Source organism: Psammomys obesus, unplaced genomic scaffold (genome assembly GCF_907164565.1).
Source record: "Psammomys obesus unplaced genomic scaffold, mPsaObe1.curated_primary_1811, whole genome shotgun sequence".
Classification (NCBI taxonomy): Eukaryota; Metazoa; Chordata; class Mammalia; order Rodentia; family Muridae; genus Psammomys; species Psammomys obesus.
In genome coordinates this window covers 18,365,040-18,386,367 of record NW_026596109.1, presented here as the reverse complement: position 1 = coordinate 18,386,367, position 21,328 = coordinate 18,365,040, and the positions used below count along the sequence as shown (strand labels likewise).

Below are 21,328 nucleotides of genomic sequence, written 5' to 3'. Positions count from 1 at the left end.
ATGGAGAAGGCTTCCCCTTTCTCCAAATCCTCTCCAGCATGTACTGTCACTTGAGTTATTTATCTTAGCCATTCTGATAGGTATAAGGTGATATCTCCGGTTTGTTTTGATTTGCATCTCTCTGATGACTAAGAACCTTGAGCATTTCTTTAAGTGTTCTTCTGCTATTTGATATTCCTCTATGGAGAATTCTGTGTTTAGCTCTGTACCCCATATTTAAATTGGATTACTTGATTTGTTGCTTTTTAACTTCTTGAGTTCTTTATATATTGTGGATATTAGCCTTCTGTCAAATATAGGGTTGGTGAAGCTATTTTCCCAGTATGTAGGCTGTCGTTTTGTTCTGATGACAGTGTTCTTTGCTTTACAGAAGCTTTTCAGTTTCATGAGTTCCTATTTATTGATTGTTGATCTTAGAACCTGTTCTGTTGATGTTCTGTTCAGGAAGATGTCTCTTGTGTCTGTAAGGTCAAGGCTCTTCCCCACTTTTTCTTCTAGTAGATTTAATGTGTCTGGTTTAATGTTGAGGTCTTTGAGCCACTTGAACTTTAGTTTTGTGCAGGGTGATAAATATAGATCTATTTACATTTTTTTTTACATGTAGACATCCAGTTAGACCAGTACCATTTGTTGAAGATGCAATATTTTTTCCATGTTATGTTTTGGCCTCTTTGTATCAACTGTCCGTAGGCGTGTGGGTTTATTTTTTGGTCTTTGATTTTATTCTGTTGATCCAGCATTCTGTTTCTATGCTAGTGCCATGCAGTTTTTATTGCTATTGCTCTTTAGTACAGCTTGAGATCAGGGATGGAGATACCTCCAGATGATCTTTTGTTGTACAGGATTGTTTTAGAATTATGGGTTTTTATTTTTCCATATGAAATTGAGAGTTTTTCTTTCAAGTTCTGTAAAGAATTGCATTGGTATTTTGATGGGAATTGCACTGAATCTGTAGGTAGCTTTTGGCAGGATGGCCATTTTCACTATGTTAATCCTACTGATCCATGAGCATGGGAGATCTTTCCATCGTCAAACATATCTTTTACTTGCTTGGTTAGAGTCACTCCAAGATACTTTATGTTATTAGTGGCTATTGTGAAGGGTGTAGTTTCTCTAATTTTAATCCTTTCTTTTGTTTGAATTCTGAGCCACAGTCTGAACCACTCTTAGACTTCCAGTGACTGCCTGAAAAGGTAGCAAGGAACTGAACCCTAGACTCTCAGATTCGGGCTCAGGAGCCTTATCAGTTGAGCTATCCTATCCTCCTGGCCTGTGACTTCTCAACTCATAGGCTTTTAAATTTAAATTTAAATTTCCAGTATCAGACTGGAATTCTTTCCTGTGGACCAGGCTTCAGGACCAATTCAAAAGGAGTTTGTTACCATGACCTTCATGTCATCATGGCAGCAGATCCTACATTGCAGGTCATTATTGTACGATGCAAGATTGTCTGAAATCCTTTCTCCCTTAGTGACAGGCATTGCACCTCCTGGCAATATGAATGCTGGTCAGCATGGAGGAAGTACCTCGTCAATTCCAGTTTGATTTTTTTATGTGCTCTAACCAGAACATGTATATCCTCAGTGAAAGGGTTGTACAATGTGGTTATGCTAGTAAACCAAGAACAATGACCTGTGTTGTTTTGGGGACTTCTCCGAGACCTCTGGATCTTACTGAGAGATTTTCAACACTGAGATTTTAATTTAATAATATATAAATTCAGGGGTAATCATTGTCCACTGCTGCAGAATATCTGTGTTCAAAAATGCCATCTATGTTTTGAAATCATATTTTTCAGTTAGCTTACAAATTAGTTGGTTTCCATCATGTTTTTTCATACGTCCTTTGTTTTGCTTATCTCACACCCTTCTCTCCCCTTACCTCTACTGCCATATCTACTTAAACTTTTAACTCCATGCTCTGTCTATATGTCATATTTTCTACTGTCCCCTCTCCATTATTTCTTTTATTTAAGAAAAATGAAGAACAAATAGCAGATTTGATTAGTCACCTAATTTTTAATCTTCCATCTATTCAAACCACAATTTTTTACGCCTCTTTCTACTTGGTCATCTGCATTAGAACTCTTCCCACAGCTGGATATCTGAAAGCAAGGCGTCTTTCCCTTCATACAAAGGTATTGCATTTGGAAGTGAATAATTTTCCTCTTTAGAATGTTAGCCTCAAATAGTTCCCATGGGCTTCGTGTTCTGTGCTTCCATATTTTTTTCTTTAAGTGGGAAAACCCAATGCATGAACCTGTCATTTCTAGGAAGAGAGAGAGAAAGTCATAACACCCAGAGGTATCCAACTAACCCCAGCCTAGATTAGTCAATCCCTAATGACATTTAATGAAGACAAACAGTATTTTGATCCAGTGAGCTTTTCAAGTTTTCTATACAACAGAAATTATAAAACTATGTATGTATGTATGTATGTAAAATTATACACAATATCTATGAAACCTGAGAGCACACACTCCCCAGCTCAGCAACTCTTGTGTTTTCCTATATAAGATCTCAGGGATCTCTCCAATTCACTTACTTACCATACATTGGCAAGATGAAAATGAATATGAAATGAATTTTTATCTTTCTTTTCCTATAATTGAAGGAGCACTTGCTATACATACATACATACATACATACATACACATGTAGTTATACATATATATATATATATAAAATTATATTACCATATATATGGCATTCTTTATACACTCAAATGAACTGCAAGTCTCCCTTTTGATTCATACCATACTTGGGATATCTATTAATTTTATTTAAGTTTCTGTTCTTCTGAATGGAATGAATCATAGCCAAAAAGTACCATCTTCATTTCTTATACAACCTTATGAAAAATTACTTTATTATATTCTTTTGTTATTTCTTGACACATGAGGAATTGAGGTCAGAGATGTTATATAATATCCTCATTATCATACTACTGGAAAAAGCGTATTTAAAATATGAGTCCAAGCAGCACAGTTCAGAGCTCTTTCTGTGAATCTGTGGAGTGTAGTGCTTGTTCATAGCAATCACTGCCCTGTCATCACACCTTACTGAAGGTCTGAAGTACACGTGAGAAGCAGGCGTTGAAAGGTTTCCTTGAGACAAGACATCACATACACTATGAGAAAGTGGATTTTTCCCAAAAATGTATATTGTGAGGTAGCCTTTAATTTTTGGTTAATATTTTAGATTGCTTATATATCTCTTCATTGTATCATTGTAGAAGTTATTATACAAACTGATGTTGATCATTCTGGCTGCAGTATCATGCACACATTGGGAAGTGGATATTTACACACAGTAAATAACATAGAGCCACATAATGTTATACCCAGATGCTCAAAGAAGTTCTTATTCGTGACAGCCAAAAGACAAAACACACTAACAGGACAATGGGTGAACATGTATTGTACAGTGGATAGGCAGGAGATTAAGATGATTGCTAAGATTTCCAACCACTGATACAGATATATATGCCCTACGCCATCCTCATCCTTGAGTGTGAGCAAGACCTGCAAGTAGGATCTGTTATTAGTCCTGTAATGAGATCAGGTCATTATTTCTAAGTATGAGATATGTTCAGAATAATTAATATTCTACATCAATTGATTTCAAGTCAACGCATTTAAGATTATTCAAGGAAACCTTGACTTAATCAGCTGTGAGTTCTTAAAAGTCACAGATTTTTCTTTCTAAGGAGAGAGAATTATCTCCCTAGCTTTGAAGAATTAATTTCTGATTGGATAACATGTTTTCTGCATAGACCATTAACAAAGAGCCCAGAGTCCCCCAGGAACTGGTATCAGCCACTGAACAGAAGACAGGGAGGTAGGAACCACAAGTGACTGATGATCATAGGGCTGAAGAAAGTCCTTAGCTTCAGAAAGCAGTGTGGCTAATATCAAATGGAAGTTTAAAAACATTTTGTAGTGAAGAAAATTGGACAGAGTTATTGTTTTTGTAAGACAGGAAAAGTTTCAGTCTACCCTTTTTTCTTAAACTGTAGAAACTAACAGAAGCAATCTGGGAAAACATACCAGCAAAGCCTGTTTGCTAGGTTTCTGAGTAAATACTAAACTCTACCATTTCTCTTTATGCCACAACTACTGCCCTGGTCAAGGCCTCCATCATTTTACTTATACCACCACAGTACCTCTCCTGGTTCTTCTGGTTTTTCTTGTCTACCTGTTTTCCATCCTCAGCATCTTGAAAAGATCTTTAATTGGTTTCTTCAGAAACCTCCAGTAATTTATTGTTTTGAATTAAAACAAAATATAAAGGGACCAATAGAATGTGACTCATCTATATTTTAATACTATTTATTTCTTACTATTTCTTATTTGATTTAATTCTTACCTATTCTTCTGTGACTCTATTCCTAGGAATATGTGAACAAATGTCTACTCACTCAAGAGAGGGAACTGAAGGCAGATTATAATAAGGCTGCCAACAAAATCCAACTTGGTAATCCAACGAGTTTTGCTGGGGTTACCGCCCACAGTATGAGAGGGGAGTTGATTATAGAAACAGGCATGACACAGCAACAGCTGCATAAAAAAATCCCACCCTGGCATAAGCTGACAGCTCACGAAAGCTGGAAACCTGTAATTCATGGCATGACTTACAGGCTGCTCAGCTGGTTAGAGTGTCTCCTTTGGGCAACGCAAGTACTTTGAGCACCTTCTAGGCAGTTCCAGTGGTCTGAAAAATACCTCCCAACACTCCTAACTCCTTTTATATGCTTGCATATGGAGCAGCCTATTAGATCTGGTCAATCTGAACTTCCTAAAGCTATGAAGTTGATTACTTTCTGAATTTTAAGAAGCTTCCCTTTAGGAAGGAATGCCTCATCTCCTTATTCAACTACTGTGTCTTAATTAGCTTCATTCTCAATATTTTATCTAGGCGAAAATTGACACACACTACTACTGTATTTTTTTCCTTTTGTCTTCAAATATTTTCTTATGAAAAATACCAGATTTACAGAAAAGTTGAAAGGGTTATTATTGTACAAACCAGTACATCTGCTCTTAGATTCCTTATTAGCATTTCTACATATGTCACACATTCATCATCCTTGAGTCTTTTTCTTCATGTATGTATTTCCAAGCAATTGTACATATGAGCAGTTAACTACCAAGCATTTCAGCAAGGTGTTATGGTTTATTAGCATTAAGAATTATTTTGATCATAAGCTCAACAGTTAAAGGCGTTTGCTGCCAAGCTTGTCAGTTTGATCCCTAGGACACATGCAGTAGAAAGAGAGAACCATTTTTTTTTCTTTTGTTAAGCGTTGAGGTCCATAGATTAGCAAATAAGAAAGCAAAGATACTTTCTCAAACTTTACAACTTTGCTGTCGGGGATGTGTGGCCACACAGGCATCATTTTGGTAATAAATCTGCTAAAAACAATAAGAGTCTGAAACTAAGAATAGCTTGAAATGCATGGAAAAAAAAAAAAACCCTAGTGTCCAGTTTACTTCCCAACCCAAATATTCAGGGTAGACTTTGAAAATTCATAGCTGTTCTTACTGCAGCTGTTTCTAGTTGTGGCTGAAGAAGCACAGGAAAGCCTAAGTGCGTGAAATCCTGAGTGAATTTGTATTTTGACATGGGCATAGCCATGTGGAGGACTTCAAGGCTTCGGATCCATGAGACAACCAGCAAAACTATGCCAAGCTCCAGAGGAACAATAAAGCTATTGTTGAACAGTTGATCAGCATGTGCAAATGTTGTATCGACTGCAGCTTCCTGCTCCTGGATCTTTACAGCCTGAGACTGCTCTCTACAGATACCTCCTACTGAGACTAGCCAACTCTCCTCCCTGTGGTGACATCATAAACTCACTGAGGTTCCAGATGCCACGAAAGTGGTAGCAGAACCCCAGCTGATTCTCTTGGTTCACTTTTCACTTGAAGTCGAAGGTCATCTAGGGACACTTTTAAATACAGAGGATATGTGTGTTCATCTGACTTAGCAATTGAAATCTGTCTGCCTCTCTGCTTGAACCTAGAAAAGAAACAACAGATGTGTCCCAACCACACGACTGATGATATATGTTTCAGTGCCTAGCAAAGAAGAAGTATTTTTCCTCAGCACAAACAACTAAAAGCGTTAAGAAATGTAGATATATTTTTCTAAAGTAATTTTAACATCACTTAGAATATCTGGCAGACATTCATAGTAAACATTTTAAAAGTCTATGAAATAGTGCTATCTCCCTCCTCGTTACATGTTGCGTCACTCATAAAGAGAAAACACATATGGGTATTTGATCGTATTCTGTTTCTGGAAATTGTTTTAAGATGCACTTATCTTCCAGGAATTTTCTGTGCTGTTAATGAGATTCTCACGAATATGTTGAAAATGTTTCAGAACCTGTACAGCTGTTCAGTGAGGCTTCTATCTTTTTGTTTTCTGAGGAAAGTCATGAAACTATCTATAGAGTAAAGGCACGCATTTATAAGCACAAGTGGTAATAGATAAAGACAAGTGAATTTGCTTTAGATTCTCCACATTCTTTCTTTCTTTATTATTATTATTCATATATTACATCCCAAGCACAGTTTCCCCTCCCTCCCTTCGTCCCGGTCCCTCCCCAGCCACTGCTCTCCTCCAGATCCACTCATGCTCCATTTCCCTTCAGAAGAGACCAGGCCCCAGGGATATCAACCAAAAATGGCATAACAAGTTAAAATTATATTAGGTGCATACAGCATATCAAAGCTGGACAAGGCAACCCAGTGAGAGGAAAAGGGTCACCCAAACAGGCAAAAGAGTCAGAGACAACCTCTGCTCCCACTGTTTCAAGTTCCACAAGAAGACCAAACACACAACCATAGCATATATGCAGAAGACCTTAGCAATGCAGGCTCTCTAATTATCATTTACATCTCTGTGAGCCCGTAAGAGCCCTGGTTAGCTAATTCTGTGAGCAGTTTTCTTGGACATTTTTAAAATCTTTGGCTCCTGCAATCCTTTCCCCCCTTCTACACATTCTTGATACTTTCAAAAGGGCCAAATCCTAAGAGATAGTTTGAATACTTTTGTACTAAATGCAAAAAGTGTCTAAGGAATTGTTTTATTTTTATTTTAAAATTCTTTCTTTCTTTCTTTCTTTCTTTCTTTCTTTCTTTCTTTCTTTCTTTCTTTCTTTCTTTCTTTCTTTCTTTCTTCACTTTACATCCCAATCATAGCACTCTCCCTCTTCTCCTCCTGGTCCCACTCTCCTTCCCTCTTCACTGTATCCCCCTCCCTTCCTACTCAGAAAATGGAAGGCCCCACACATCAAGACATATCAGGACTGAGAGCATTGTCTACCACAGTGGCCTGGCAAGGCAGCCCTGTCAGAGAGAAGTGATCAAAAATCATGTAACAGAGTTTTTGTTAGAGACATCCCCTGTTCCCCTTACTAGGTACCCCACACAAAGACCAAATGTCCATGGAGTACATAGTTGTAGGGGGGACTAGGTCCAGTCCATGCCTTGTCCTTTGTTGATGATTCAGTCTCCGCAAGTCTTCATGGTTAGTTGGTTATGCTGGTCTTCTTGTGGAGCTCCTTTTTCCTTCAGATGCTTTCATCCTTCTTCCTACTCTTCTACAGGGTTCTCTGTGCTCTTCCCAACATTTGGTTGTGAGTCTCAGCATCTGCTTCCATCCACTGATGGGTGGGGCTTCTCGGAGGACAGCTATGCCAGGTTCCCACCTGCAAGCATAGCAGAGAATCATTAATAGTGTCCGGGGTTGGCTCTCTCCCTTGCATGGTCAGGCATTGGTTGGACATTCCCTCAATCTCTGCTCTATCTTTATTCCTGCACATCTTGTAGCAGGGTAAATTTTAGGTCGACGTTTTTTGTGGGTGGGTTGGTGTTCCCCTCTCTCCAATAGGAGTCCTGCTTGGTTAGAGGAGTTGTTTTAAAAAAAAAATAAGCTAGAGACTAAAGCAATTTTTACTTTTTAATTAATTAATTAATTAACTTTATATCCTGACCATAGTTTTCCCTCCTTCCTGTCCTCCCAGACCTTCTCTCCCTACCTCCTCAATTTAAAAAAGCAAAGAAAGACATATAATTGGTCAGTCTTCAGAAACAGAGAAGATTCAGGAGGCCTATGCTTATTTTGTGAAAAGGAAGGAAGGAAGGAAGGAAGGAAGGAAGGAAGGAAGGAAGGAAGGAAAGAAGGAAGGAAAAGAAAGAAAGAAAGAAAGAAAGAAAGAAAGAAAGAAAGAAAGAAAGAGAGGGTGAGAAAAGAGAGGATTAAGGGCCAAAGAACATTAACATGGCCACAGGTTCTCTTTTCTCTATTTTAATGTGACTTGAAGAACTATCATCCTGTTCTTTGTTGAAGTCTGACTGCTCTGCCAATTGGGTCTCAGCTACTCACTGCAGATGCAAATGCTCATGTCAGGTTTTACTTTAAGTAGCATAAAACTGGGCTGCAGTTCATTATAGCAGGACTTAGTTATGTGAGAAGAGAGGTCCTCTTTTTAAAAAAATCCAATTTTATTAGTAAGGAATATATTTGAGGTCCATAAACACACTGGTGCCACTTTGTACTAAAAAATAAGTGAGTCCTTCTCTTCTTTGACAATTTGATTAGGGTAATACTTTAAACTAGTAAGGATATTTTCTCATTTGCTTTTGTGGTTTGTGGATGTAGAACTCTAGTTCTTCTCTTTCCTTGCATAGAAGAATTTTCCTCATTTTTTTCTTTTCACTTTAATGATGTCTCAGATAAATCAACAAAACACTTGAGATATGTGGAGATAAAATATGCTTTTGGTCAATGATGTGGAGATATCCTTTCTCTTGTGGAAAAAAAATGACTTACATAATTAAAAAAGAAAACCAATTTCTATCCTCAAGAATTGTGAGATGAAATAGAGAAATAGCTGGCATAATAACCCCTTGTTTAGGATATTCCGTGTGTGTGTGTGTGTGTAAGAATATATTTGTTTGTATGTATGTATGTATGCATTCCACATATCACTTTAATTCTATGAAGGAATTGAGTTTCATGTATGTGAGTGTGACCAGAGTGTATTGTATAAAATTCCCAAATAATGAATGAAATATTATGTTGGGGAAAGAAAAAGAATTGAATGAGATTTCAAGTGACATTTAAGATACACAGTTATTCAAAGATTTAAAAGTCTTCTTATAACGAAATAAAATAGATCCTGTGAGAGTTGGGGTGCTGTGTGAGGGGACAGGTGCTCTGTAAGTGGTGGGATGCTGCTGGTGAGTTCACTTACTGAATAGTCAGTTGGCCATTGAATGCTTCTGACTTCACATTTACTCGAGCAAATTTGACTTTCTACAAGACACACAGTTTACATGCTCTGCAATTAAAACATGTCCTGTGTGTTGTTAGGACTGCACGTTAGTAGATGAAATATCTCGATGTTATATTGTTGCATGGTTTGAAGAGCATATGAAGGATTATAGGCATGACAAAGAGAAATGGAGCATGGTTACCTTTGGTTTTATATGCAGACTTTTCCACAGCAGTACTCTGCTCTTTTCTTTCTGGGAACACTGGATGCTAAAACTGGAAATGCTGGGAGGGATTGAGATATGAAAAGAGAGATAGCTCTCTCACTCTCTGGGATTATTTTTTTTTCCAGGGCTAATGAATTGGCTATAGTTAACCAGGAATTTAAAATTGCAAAAAGCAGTGTAAATTTTGAATTTCAGAGCTGGGTGTTGTTGCTCACACCTGTAATAGCAATACAAGCTTGAGGCTAATTTGGGCTACATAATTGGTTCCAGAAGACAGAGTGACAGAGACCAACAGACAGACAGACAAACAGACAGACAAAGAGAGAAAGATACACAGACAGACAGACAGAGACAGACAGACAGAAGACAGAAAAAGACAGAGACAGAGACTCATTCTGCCTCTAACTCATTGCATAACCAAGGCTGACCTAAAATTTCTGATTTTGCCTCTACCTCCTATATTCTGGAAAATAGGTATGTGTCACCCTGCATGATTTTATGAGGTGCTAGGAATAGAACCCAGGGCTTTATGCAAGGAAAGCAAGAACTCCATGAATAAAGATACATCTGAAGCTCCTACATAATTATTTGATCTTAAGTTCAGACTATATTTAGGCACATAGTACAAAATTCTTCATTCTTTATCTGAAATTCAAATTCATATCTCTGTACTATAGGAATTTCACTGTGATTTGAAATGTGGAACCTGATTGTTCATTGCATCCTGGGATGTATGTCAGGTTCTAATGTCTTATATTTCAAAGCTTATTTAGTTTTTTATTTAGTTTTTATTTAGTTTATTTAGTTTTTATTTAGTTTTTTCCTACTTATTTAGTTTTTTTTTTTTATACTTCATACAGGAAGCATAACTCATGACTCTATTAGAATCTAACACTAGATTTCAAGCCTGCAATCACACACATTTTTGACAATAAATAACAAAATATGAAAACATCCACTTTAAAGTTTGTTATTTGTCACAAGGACTTGAGAGGAAGAGGTTGTCAATAAGGGGGGGGTGCATTTTGCTATCTTGTTGGGTCTTATTATACCAAGTCAAATGCCTTGGCACTGACTACTGCTTTTACTGTGGAGCTGTGGAGATCTGCCTTCTCAACAAAGTTTTTGTGTCAATAATTTGATTAACAAGCAGTTGTTACTTTAATAGGAAACTTCATAGAAAGAGCCTATGAAAGGATAAAATAACTCTGGATTGAAGTTGACAGAAATATTCATCTAAGTGAAGTCAAAGGAAATCATGTTGAATCTCAAAGGAGGACATTAGAACCAAATAAAAGAGATGCAACTTAAGTTCTTTAGTGACACATGGTTCCAGCCTCTCGCCCAAGGCCCTATATACTCTACTGAGGAGGGATACTGGACCCCAGGAATGTCTAGTCTCTGGCCAAGGGAGATAAGACCCGATAAGACCTGCTGGACCAGACCCAAAATCATCCAATTTAGCACTCCTACCAGAATCCCCTGCTTGGGGGGTCCAACTGGAACACAGATAGCTGCAGGATCTGTGTGCTATCTCCTAAGTTCCAGTCTCAGAACGACAGCTATACCCTCCTTCCCAAGGAGGGCTCTGGGCCTCAGGAACATCCAGCCTTCAGCCCAGGGTTTTATCTGCCTTTCTGGGGAATCCTACTAACATTGGAAACACCCAGCTAACACCAGGGACATCCAGGCAGATAAGACAATGGAAGAACACAACCAACAAGAGTCAGAACAATATGGCATTCCCCAAACCCAGCAATACTATACTACAAAAAGCCTCGGATATCTTAGCATAGGTGAAACACAAGAAAATGACCTTAAATCTATTCTTATGAAGATGATATAGATCATTAAAGAGAAAAATGAATAAATCCCTAAAGAAATACAGGAAAGTACAGTCAAACAGATAGAAGTCTTTAAAAGGAAACAAATAAATCCCTGAAAGTAATATAGGAAAATACAATCAAACAGGTAAAGGAAATAAAATGATTCAAGACTTGATAATGGAAATAGAAACAATAAAGAAAACACAAACTGAGGGAATCCTGGAGAAGAAAAACTTAGGGAAGTAAACAGGAACTATAGAAGTAAGCATCACCAATGGAATACAAGAGATGGAGGAGAGAATCTCAGGCAAAAAACATTTAATTGAAGAAATAAAAAATTGGTTAAGGAAAATGTAAAATCTAAAAAGCTCCAGACACAAAATATCCAAGAAGTCAAGGACACTATGAAAAGAGAAAAACCAAGAATAATAAGAATAAAAGGAAGAAAAGATTCCTGGCTCCAAAGACAAGAAAATAGTTTCAACAAAATCATAGAAGAAAATTTCCCCAACCTAAAAAGAGAGGTGACTATAAATGTACAAGAAGCTTACAGAACACCAAAGAGATTGGACCAGAAAAGACAAGCCTACTGCTACATAATAAGCAAAACAGTAAATGTATAGAACAAAGAAAGAATATTAAAAGTTACAAGGATAAAAGGCCAAGTCACATATAAAGGCAGACTTATCAGAATCGCACACGACTTCTGAACAGAGACTCTAAAAACCAGAAAGGCCTGGGAAGACATCTTGTAGACCTCAAGAGATCACGGATACCAGTCCAGACTACTTGAAAACTTTCAATCACCATAGATAGAGAAAACATGATATTCAATGAGTAAACAAAATTTAAACAATATCTGTGTACAAATTCAGCCCTACAGATGATACTCAAAAGAAAATTCCAACCCAGAGTTTAACTAAACCCAAGAAAATACAGAAAATAGTTTCACACCAGTAAAACCAAAAGAAAAGAAGCACACACACACAAACACACACACAGTACCATTACCAAAGTAAAAATAACAGGAAGTAACAATCATTGGTCATTAATATTTCTCAACATCAGTGGACTCAATTTGCTAACAAAAAGACACAGGCTAATAGTGGATGTGAAAACAGGTTCATCGTTCTGCTGCTGCACATCTCAGCAGCAAGGATAGACATTACCTCAGAGTAAAGGGCTGGGAGAAAGGTTTTCTAAGCAAATGGACCCAAGAAGCAAGCTGGAGTAGCCATTGTAATATCTAATAAAATAGACTTTCAACCAAAATTAATTAAAAGAGATGAGGAAGGACATTACATAGTTATCAAAGAAAAAAAATCCATCAAAATGGCATCCCAATTCTTTTTTTTTTAAGAGTTAAACAATATGCTTTATTTAACAGTTGCAGGTGACCCCATGAGTCAAGTGGTGGATATCCAGGACCCAGCAAGATCAGCGCAACCTCCTAGCTTTTCTTTCTGACTCCAATAGGGTGAGCACATCTCCCTCTTGAACTGGGCCTTTGACATTTCAGATGATAGAGCGGCTGGTGTCATCCAAAAATTCCACACGCACCTGCGTTCACTGTCCCTGCGAACCGGTTCTGCCCAGCACTTTGGTTACCCTGGCCAGCTTGATAGGTTGCACGCAACTCGTGTCCATGATGGCGGCAATCTGGCGAAGAGGGACGTCCCAATTCTAAACACCTATGCCCCAAATACAAAGGCATCCACATTTGTAAAAGAAAGATTATGAAAGGTCAAATCACACATCGATCCCCACACATTAATAGTGGGAACTTCAACACCCCACTCTCAGCAATCAACAGGTCAGGTCATTGAAACAGAAACTAAACAGAGAAATAATAAAACTAACACATGTCACAAATAAAATGGATTTAACAGATATCTATAAAACTTGTCACTTAAACACAAACAAGTATACATTCTTCTCAGCACCTCATGTACCCTTCTCCAAAATTGACCACATAGGCAGTCACAAGCAAGCTTCAACAGATACAAGAAAATGGAAATAACCCCTTGTATCTTTTCGGATCACCATGGATTAAAGCTGGACTTCAGCAACAACAGAGACAACAGAAAGCCTACACACTCATGGAAACTGAACAACTCTCTACTCAATCCCCCATGGGTCAAGGAAGAAATAAATTAAAGACTTCCTAAAATTCAATGAAAATGAAGGCACAACATACCCAAACTTATGGAATACAATGAAAGCAGTGCTAAGAGGAAAGTTCATAGCACTAAGTGCCTTCGAAAGAAATTGAAGAGTTCTCATACTAGCACCTTAACAGGACACCTGAAAGCTCTAGAATAAAAAGGAGCAAGTCTTTTAGTGGAGAAATTTGGGTTGAGGCCTAGTCTTTGGTGTGTACTTTATTTAGTTTTCTACTGGAAATTCCAGCAAATAAAGCCCCATTTTCACCAGGTAAATGGAAAATCTCTCAAAGGCATGTTGGGCTAAAGTTGTGTCAACTCAAGCCTTTCCCTTTATCATCAGGCACCAGTGCAGAGAAAGAATTAGGCAACAGAAAGATTATCCAAGAAATGGAATCATGGTTTCTTATAAGAAAAATCCCTTCTCAAAGTGAATAAATTGCAATAAACAATAAATAAGTAAATAAATAAATAAATAAATAAGTAAATAAATAAATAATAAATACACAAATAATAAAAAAGAGGAAATTGGAGCACACCTGAAAGCTGTAGAACAGAAAGAAGCAAACAAATCGAATAAGAGTAGGTGACAGGAAATTATCAAACTTAAGGCTGAAATCAATAAATTGGAAACAAAGCAAATGATATAAAGAATCAATGAAACCAAGAGATTTGAGAAAAATAAAAAAGATACACAAACCTACTAACTAAAGTAACAGCCAAACTAAGTAAAAGGCAGAGGGAGAGTATCCAAATTAAGAAAATCAGAAATCAAAAGGGGAACATAACAACAGACAATGAGGAAACTTAAAAATAATTCATTAGGTCTTACTTCAAAAGTCTATATTCCAAAAAATTGGAAAAATCTACAGAAAATGGATGTTTTCTTGACAGATTTCACAAATGACCTTTCTTGTGTTTCCAAATAGATTTACCTCCACAGGAGACAGACCAGATGACTCTCCCTTACATGAAATTTAAACATGGGTGTCAGAGGGGTGTGGACCAATGCTGAGTTCCTCCTTCTTGGAGCCTGGTAATAACTCTGGTTGTCCATTTCCTAAGAAGTCGGCACCTGCCAGGGTCACAGCTCACAAAAAGGGCTGGATGTTGTTCAAAATGCTCAGGGTCTCAAAAACCACCTCACTGCGGCCTCCAAGTGTTGCAGGGTAAAGGCTGGAAGATATGAACAAAGCCTTGAGAGAAATACTTCTTACAGAGCGCCCCAAGTGTGTGTTACAGGTATTGTTTTGTAAAGACAATGAATGCAGAGAAACCATATCCTGGCTAGCTATGCAGGAGGAAGCAAGCAAGCAGTTTAACAAGGGCCAAGAGCATGCAGTCAGCTGGGATGTTTTGACCCTGAGTTTCTACAACAAAGTTGAGTGCTTTCCCATGAGACTTTCAGGACAGGGGGTAGAAACCAAAGATGGCTTCAACTGATACAAGATGGCAACCTTTGCCCTATTACGGTGAGAGGGGAAGTACAGCAGCCTAATCCAGGCAGGAGAACAAAGGACACAGACCCATCATGAATGATAGTTTGGTCACTTCTCCAAGAAAAGAGCCACAATCTGCTGATGTTCCTGTAATGAAAGAAGGGGATACAGAAAGGGTAGTGGAGGAAGGCACTTATAAGTGACACATAAGGCCACATGACCAGTTGCAGAAGAGATTATAATTGACACGCAGAAGAGATTATAATTGACACGAATGTTTCTGTCTTATTTTGTTAAGAATGCATTTGTACAGCTATTTGTTTTCTTTCCTCAATTTCTTTAATATGTAATATAATATCAATTATGATAATATCAATGGTTACCATATTTATCTCAAGTTTGTGATACTAAAAGAATGACCCTCAAGGGACATTGTCACCTATTCTAAATTTATAATGTTTTTGAGGATGTACAAGGGATAATTATAGAATGTTGGGTATAATTATGACCAGGTTAAATATATAATGTATTTATGATTATACATGGGAGAGGTATGTTATGTTTAGGCATTATTATAATCTGTTTATCATTTTCATTTGAAAATTGATCACAATGTAAGAAGATAAGATTGTTTGTCAATTTGACAAGAAGCAGTCTTCTGATGGCTATTCTTGGTTGTCACCCTGACTACATGTGGAATTAAGTACAACCCAAAAACAAAGGGTATACCCATGAGGTATCAATATCCGTTTAAAGGGAGAAGATGGACTTCCAATCTAAATCTTTGAGGTAGGAAGATATACCTTTAATTCAGATCTTTAATGCAGTTATACTCTGGACCCAGTTGTTGGTTAGAAGCCTATATATGGACATGGAAGAAGGAGGCTTTTGCTCTTTGCCTACTTGCTCTCCTCTTGATAGCCAGTCTATTCCTTCACTGGCGTTAGAGCCTACTTCTTTGCGGTTTCAGCGTTTTCTGAAGAACATCTGAGACACCCAGCCACATGAACTGAGCAACTACTGTATTCTTCGACATTCATAGCTAGGCATTGCTGAATTAGCTCAACCACAACCTGTAAGCCATTCTGATCAATGCCCTTTACATACATTCATGTTTTAAATCCTGTTAGGAAAACCTGACTAATACAACAAGCATGTTAATGAGACCTCTTAGAGCAGTTTGGGCCTCATCACAGGCGCAGCTCAGCTACAAATTCCCAGTGGCCACGTTCCCTTAACCTGTTTATCAAGTGATGCTTTGAACCTGGCCTTTTTGGTTTCTGTAGCTTCTTGATGACAAAAATTTTAAAAAAATAAATCTCTAAAATGAAATCTCTCATAGTAATATATTTACATGAGTGCATTAGATGGGGAAGAATTTATCATAGGCAAGGAATGGGAAAACAGACATCTTAGCTTCTGTGGGCAAAGACTTGCCATCCCAAACTACAAGAAAATCAGAGGACAATTGTAGGAGTTTTTTCTCTCCATCAAACATGTACATCCCAGGGAAAGAACTCAGATATGTGAATTTAGCAACAAGTACCTTTACCCACTGAGCCATCTTATCAACTGATCATCTAAGACATGGAACTGAATAAGCTCTGTATCTGTATGGTTGTTCTGTATGTATGTCTTTCTTCATTTACAAAGAGTAAATTCTTTTACCCTTGGTTTGAGAGCACAAGTTTGAGGACCCTCGGTATTACATACTCCAAATATTAACTCTCTCACTAATGGTCAGTCTCAGAAGTCAGATCCATTTCAGAGAAGCTTCACAAGGAAAAAACAAAGTCATCTAAAAAAAAAACAAAAACCAAAACAAAACAAATAAACAAATAAACAAAAAAAAAACACTTCCTAATACACTCTGATATCTGCTGTGGTGAGGGAGCAGCATGAACCACCCATCTGCCTTCATAGCCTTGCACAGACATGCTTTCTACCAGACACATGTGGCCTCTGCTGCAGGCTCCATCCATGCTGCCTAGTATGATGGTTCTTCCCAAAAACTGTTTAGCTAGAGCATTAAGAGGGAGACTTTAACACACTTCCACCCCCAGATGGTCCTCTCAATTTTTCCTTTGATCAGATGAGCCTAATCTACGTTGTCATCAGGATGAGATGTGAGAAGTGTGCTTCAGCCCTGAAAATAAGAGACGCTGAGGCATGATACTGAACCCAAGAATGCCCTGAGTGGATACGTGGCAGCCTGAATGCCTACCTCTCGTATGTGTCCCTCCTGAAACTTCTCCCTTTGGTTGGGTGTGATTTACCCAGTCTAGTAAAGCACATAAGGTGAAGGGCCAATGTCAAGTGCAGGGGCTGGAGAGACGGCTCATCCATTTTGAGCATTTGTGTCTCAGAGGACTCAAAGGGCAGCTAACAGTCATCTGTAACTTCAGTTCCAGGTGGAATCCAGGGCCATCTTATGGCCTCTGGGAGAATTGTATGCATGTGCTGTATAGTCCTTCATCAGACAGAACCCACATACATATACAAGAAATAAATTAAAAAAAAAAACAATCAAACAAAAAACAAAAAGGAGGCAAATACCTAGTCAAGGCCAACAGCACAAAACTCAACCATGACAACAAAACAAAAATTAAAAAAAAGAAAAACACAAAAAAACATTTCCCAAGATGTTTTGGAATTCATTGTCTCTGCTGTGTAGTTCTCATTGATGCTGTATTTCAAGGACATGAAAGGCAGACAGCTTTGGATTTTCTGATTTCTTTTATAGTCCCTTAGCAAATATTTAAATTTCTTAAGAAGCATTAGACCATGCTGGTGTGTTTGTCATTAGTTTGGTTCATCTGATCATCCACAGAGTGCCAAATTTTAAGGGTAGCTAAATATATGACCACAAGTATACAGTATGGATAATATTTCCAAAATGAAGTGGGTATCCATACTGTTGGACACACTATCCACTTTGAAAGAACATTTCCTCTGTGTAGCCTTGGCTGAATGGCAACTCGCTATGTAACCCAAGGCCCCTGCAACTAGCAGAGATCCATTCCTGCCTGTGAGTTCTGGGGTTACAGTACTGTGACACCACATCTGACTAAAGACGAGTCTGAAGAATTAACAGTTGAATTTTAATTTGTATTTGTAAAAATACATTCATTTTACTCAATAGGGGATTTAAAGGGAAAGGCATTATATACAGTATATAGCCTTAGCAAACTAGCAAGTCAAGGACAACAGCAAATGAAATAAATACATAACAAAACCTCAAACCAAAGCAAACAAAAAACCCAAACCAAACAAAATTCATCCCAAACACCAAGCAACAAATTAAGCTAAGCAGCATTTTCCTGCTAGAGATTTAGCAGCACAGACACAGAGCCCATGGCTGGTCTTAGAAATATGATAGATAGGAAGTCACCGATTACAATAACCCTTTTAAGAAGAGTGTAGCCATGCTTCTTCGCAGGCTTTGTAGGTCAAGCACTCCCAAGGAAAACGATGAGGCATGTTACAGGCTTTGGCTCAGCGCCTTTCAATTTCTCCTGCCTGATCTTGACCCATTAGATCAAGCACCAATTTACATTCTCAGGCTCCTCCTGGATGACCAGCAACATTTGATGTGCCTCAGCACTTCTCTGAAGCCCTCCCAGGTACATATTTGACAAGATGGGAATCCCAGTATCTGTGTGGAAACCCATTAGGCTTTCCTTTATACTCAGCTGGATCTGATTGGAATCTATGGGGCTGGAAGTCAATGTCTTTGTGCAAGATGAAGGTTACCACATTGCCTCTGGATAATTTTGGAATGGCATCTTCTATACACATGCTTCTTAGCTGATTTTACATTATCCAGCAACAGATGACATAGCTCTTGAGAATCACATTATCTGAAGTTTCCCAGCCAAGTTAAGGTTAGTCCCTACAGGCCATGGGCTTGTCATTGTGCGGTAGTTCCTAGAGCACATTTTGTGGTATGACAGGATGCTTCTTGATATGCTATCACTCACTGTTGGAATAAAATACACAGCCTTTGACCTGTGAAAAGGAATAAAGTCTACAGCATGCTGATCCTGTAATATGTTGGTTACTACAGGATTCTTTCAGCCAACATATGCCTGTGAGTGCTTACTTGAGATCCGACAACTCTAGATGGAGGATCCACATGCCCAGAAGATGTCAAAGATCATTCAGACATCCTCTGTAAATCCATTTTCAGGACTAGTCACTTCAGAGTCCATGGAGTCTGTGGAGCTGAAGAATACCCAATAGTTTTCCTTATGGAAGAACAAATGACTAACACAAGGAGTGAGGTACACAAGGACTGAGGGACACAAGGAGTGAGACAAGGAGTCAGGGACAGAGAATTATCTTCAGCATCACATGTGTGTGAGAGGAAGTAGCTTTAACACTGTACTGGAGAGAGAATATGATGCTTTTGGGTGGTCTGTCTGATTTCTCTACCACATATGGACAGCTGACACCCAGTTAGCTTGCCAAAGTCCCTGATGGAGCACGCTCTACAATGTAGCCTCACTATTGCTCTTTCCCTCACTGGGACCACTTGCTGGCGAGTTTCAGGATTCTGAGTAAGCCTTGTCTCAGCTTCTCTCTATCTTAAGCTTATTTTCAATGTTTTCTTTTCTCCTGGAATAGGGAACAAACAGACATGTGGATCATATTGGGGCTAAATCACCTGGAGGTCAGTTGATATTTGCTCTACAGGTGGGTTCACATTTCAAAGCGGGTGTGTTTTTTGAGGAGCCCTTAGAGTAGAAAATGTTGTGTTCAGGTTGTCTGTGGCTTTGTTTTTGTTTTGTTTTGTTTGTTTGTTTGTTTGTTTTGCCCCCTCAGTTCTCTCAAGGGAGCTGTCAGAGAAGAAGGAAAGGCAATCAATCAGACGCAGAGGCACCCTTGCTAGGCCTAAGGCAAGACAAAATCAAGACCTCTTTACACATAGGAAACCAAAGTCAAGGAAGAAAAGCCACTCCATGATTGCCAGACTTGCTGAGGATGGGATGGAATGGTCACTCAATTGCCTGGCAAACTCAGTTGTTCTGCTGCAGAAGCTCTGTCTGCAGGGAGCTCTCTTTCTGGGCTGTGGCTCCTTCCAGGTCAGGCTGGAGTATTTCAGATCTACAGGAGGAAGGAACAGAGGCCTAGTGAAGGCCAGCCATGTCAGCTGTTGACTCTGCACCAGCTCGTTCAGCTGGACAATCCGGCATGACCTTTCAGCTGAGGACATTCCTTGCATTTCCCAAGGGAGAAGGGTCAGAGAGTATGTGGGCCTGGATTTTTTTTTTTTTTTTAGATTTTAAGAACTGCAGTTTTTAGATTAATTGAAAACTATACACAGAAACAGAAAAAAAGCAGCACATTTCTCCAATAGTCCAGATGCATTACTTTGAGAAAAATGATTAACTAATTAATTAATGTCCGAATCAGAGTTCAGAAAAAATGTGAGCAACCTAGTAACCCATGTGGAGGCCATCTTTAGAGCCTGCACATACTGCAATGAAAGCCTTGACTATTCCTACATTGCTGAAACCTGCCTGGGTTCACCGTGTCAACCCCTTAACTCTGTTTATAAAGAATCATCTCACAGGAATGCCTTGTCACTGCTGGGAGCTTAAATTCAGTAGGAGTGTGCTGCATGCAAATGTGCCCAAGGATAGGAACTGCCAGCTAAATGCGATGTTCCTGAAGGAAAATAATGTGTCAGGGGACTCACTGTCTTCCACAAGCGATATTCCCCTTGCTAGATTTGGGACTAGGAGAATTTTGCAGAGACCCAGGGTTAAGGTACTCAGATCAATACTAAAGAGCCCAGAAGGAAGGAAGGGCTGCACCATCCCCAGAAACATTAAGGAACACACGTTTTCTGGACAGAAGTTCTTGGTGATTGGACCAGCAAAATGCTCTGAGGTGTTTTCTTTCCATGGCTGTGGCTGAGATCCACGAAGATGGCCAGAAACCCAAAAAGAACAGAGACCAAGGCACAGCGTACCCACTTAGCTTCACCCTTTTCTCCATGCCTGGGTTCCTTCCTCATCTCAATGATATCAGTGTGATTTTGCATGTTTTCTGCCAAGTCCCTTACCTGGGTTTGCAGGCATTTCTTCACTGGGTGCTGAAGTCTTTTCTCCAGTACTTCCAGTTCCTGTTTTATAGGAGATTGTGTTCAGAGGAGCTGCGGACATGATTGTGCACAAACACATGTGCACACAGACACACACACACAAACTCCTGATCACGCAGAAGTACATGTGTGTATACATAACTATACTGCATTGCTGTAACATGTTTAGTTTCCTGGTTGATGCTATTATAAGCGATCACCCAGGATCCTATATAAAAGAATGTTACCTTTCCTTAGCAGTAATAAGAAAATAGAGGACACAGGATAGGGACAGTTCAGTG

At 38.7% G+C, this 21,328-nt stretch overlaps 1 pseudogene; it reads right to left on the bottom strand.

Moving 5' to 3' along the window:
* Positions 1-12,714: 12,714 nt before the first annotated feature.
* Positions 12,715-12,990, bottom strand: LOC129692604 (40S ribosomal protein S28-like; annotated as a pseudogene).
* Between the last annotated feature and the right edge of the window lie 8,338 nt (positions 12,991-21,328).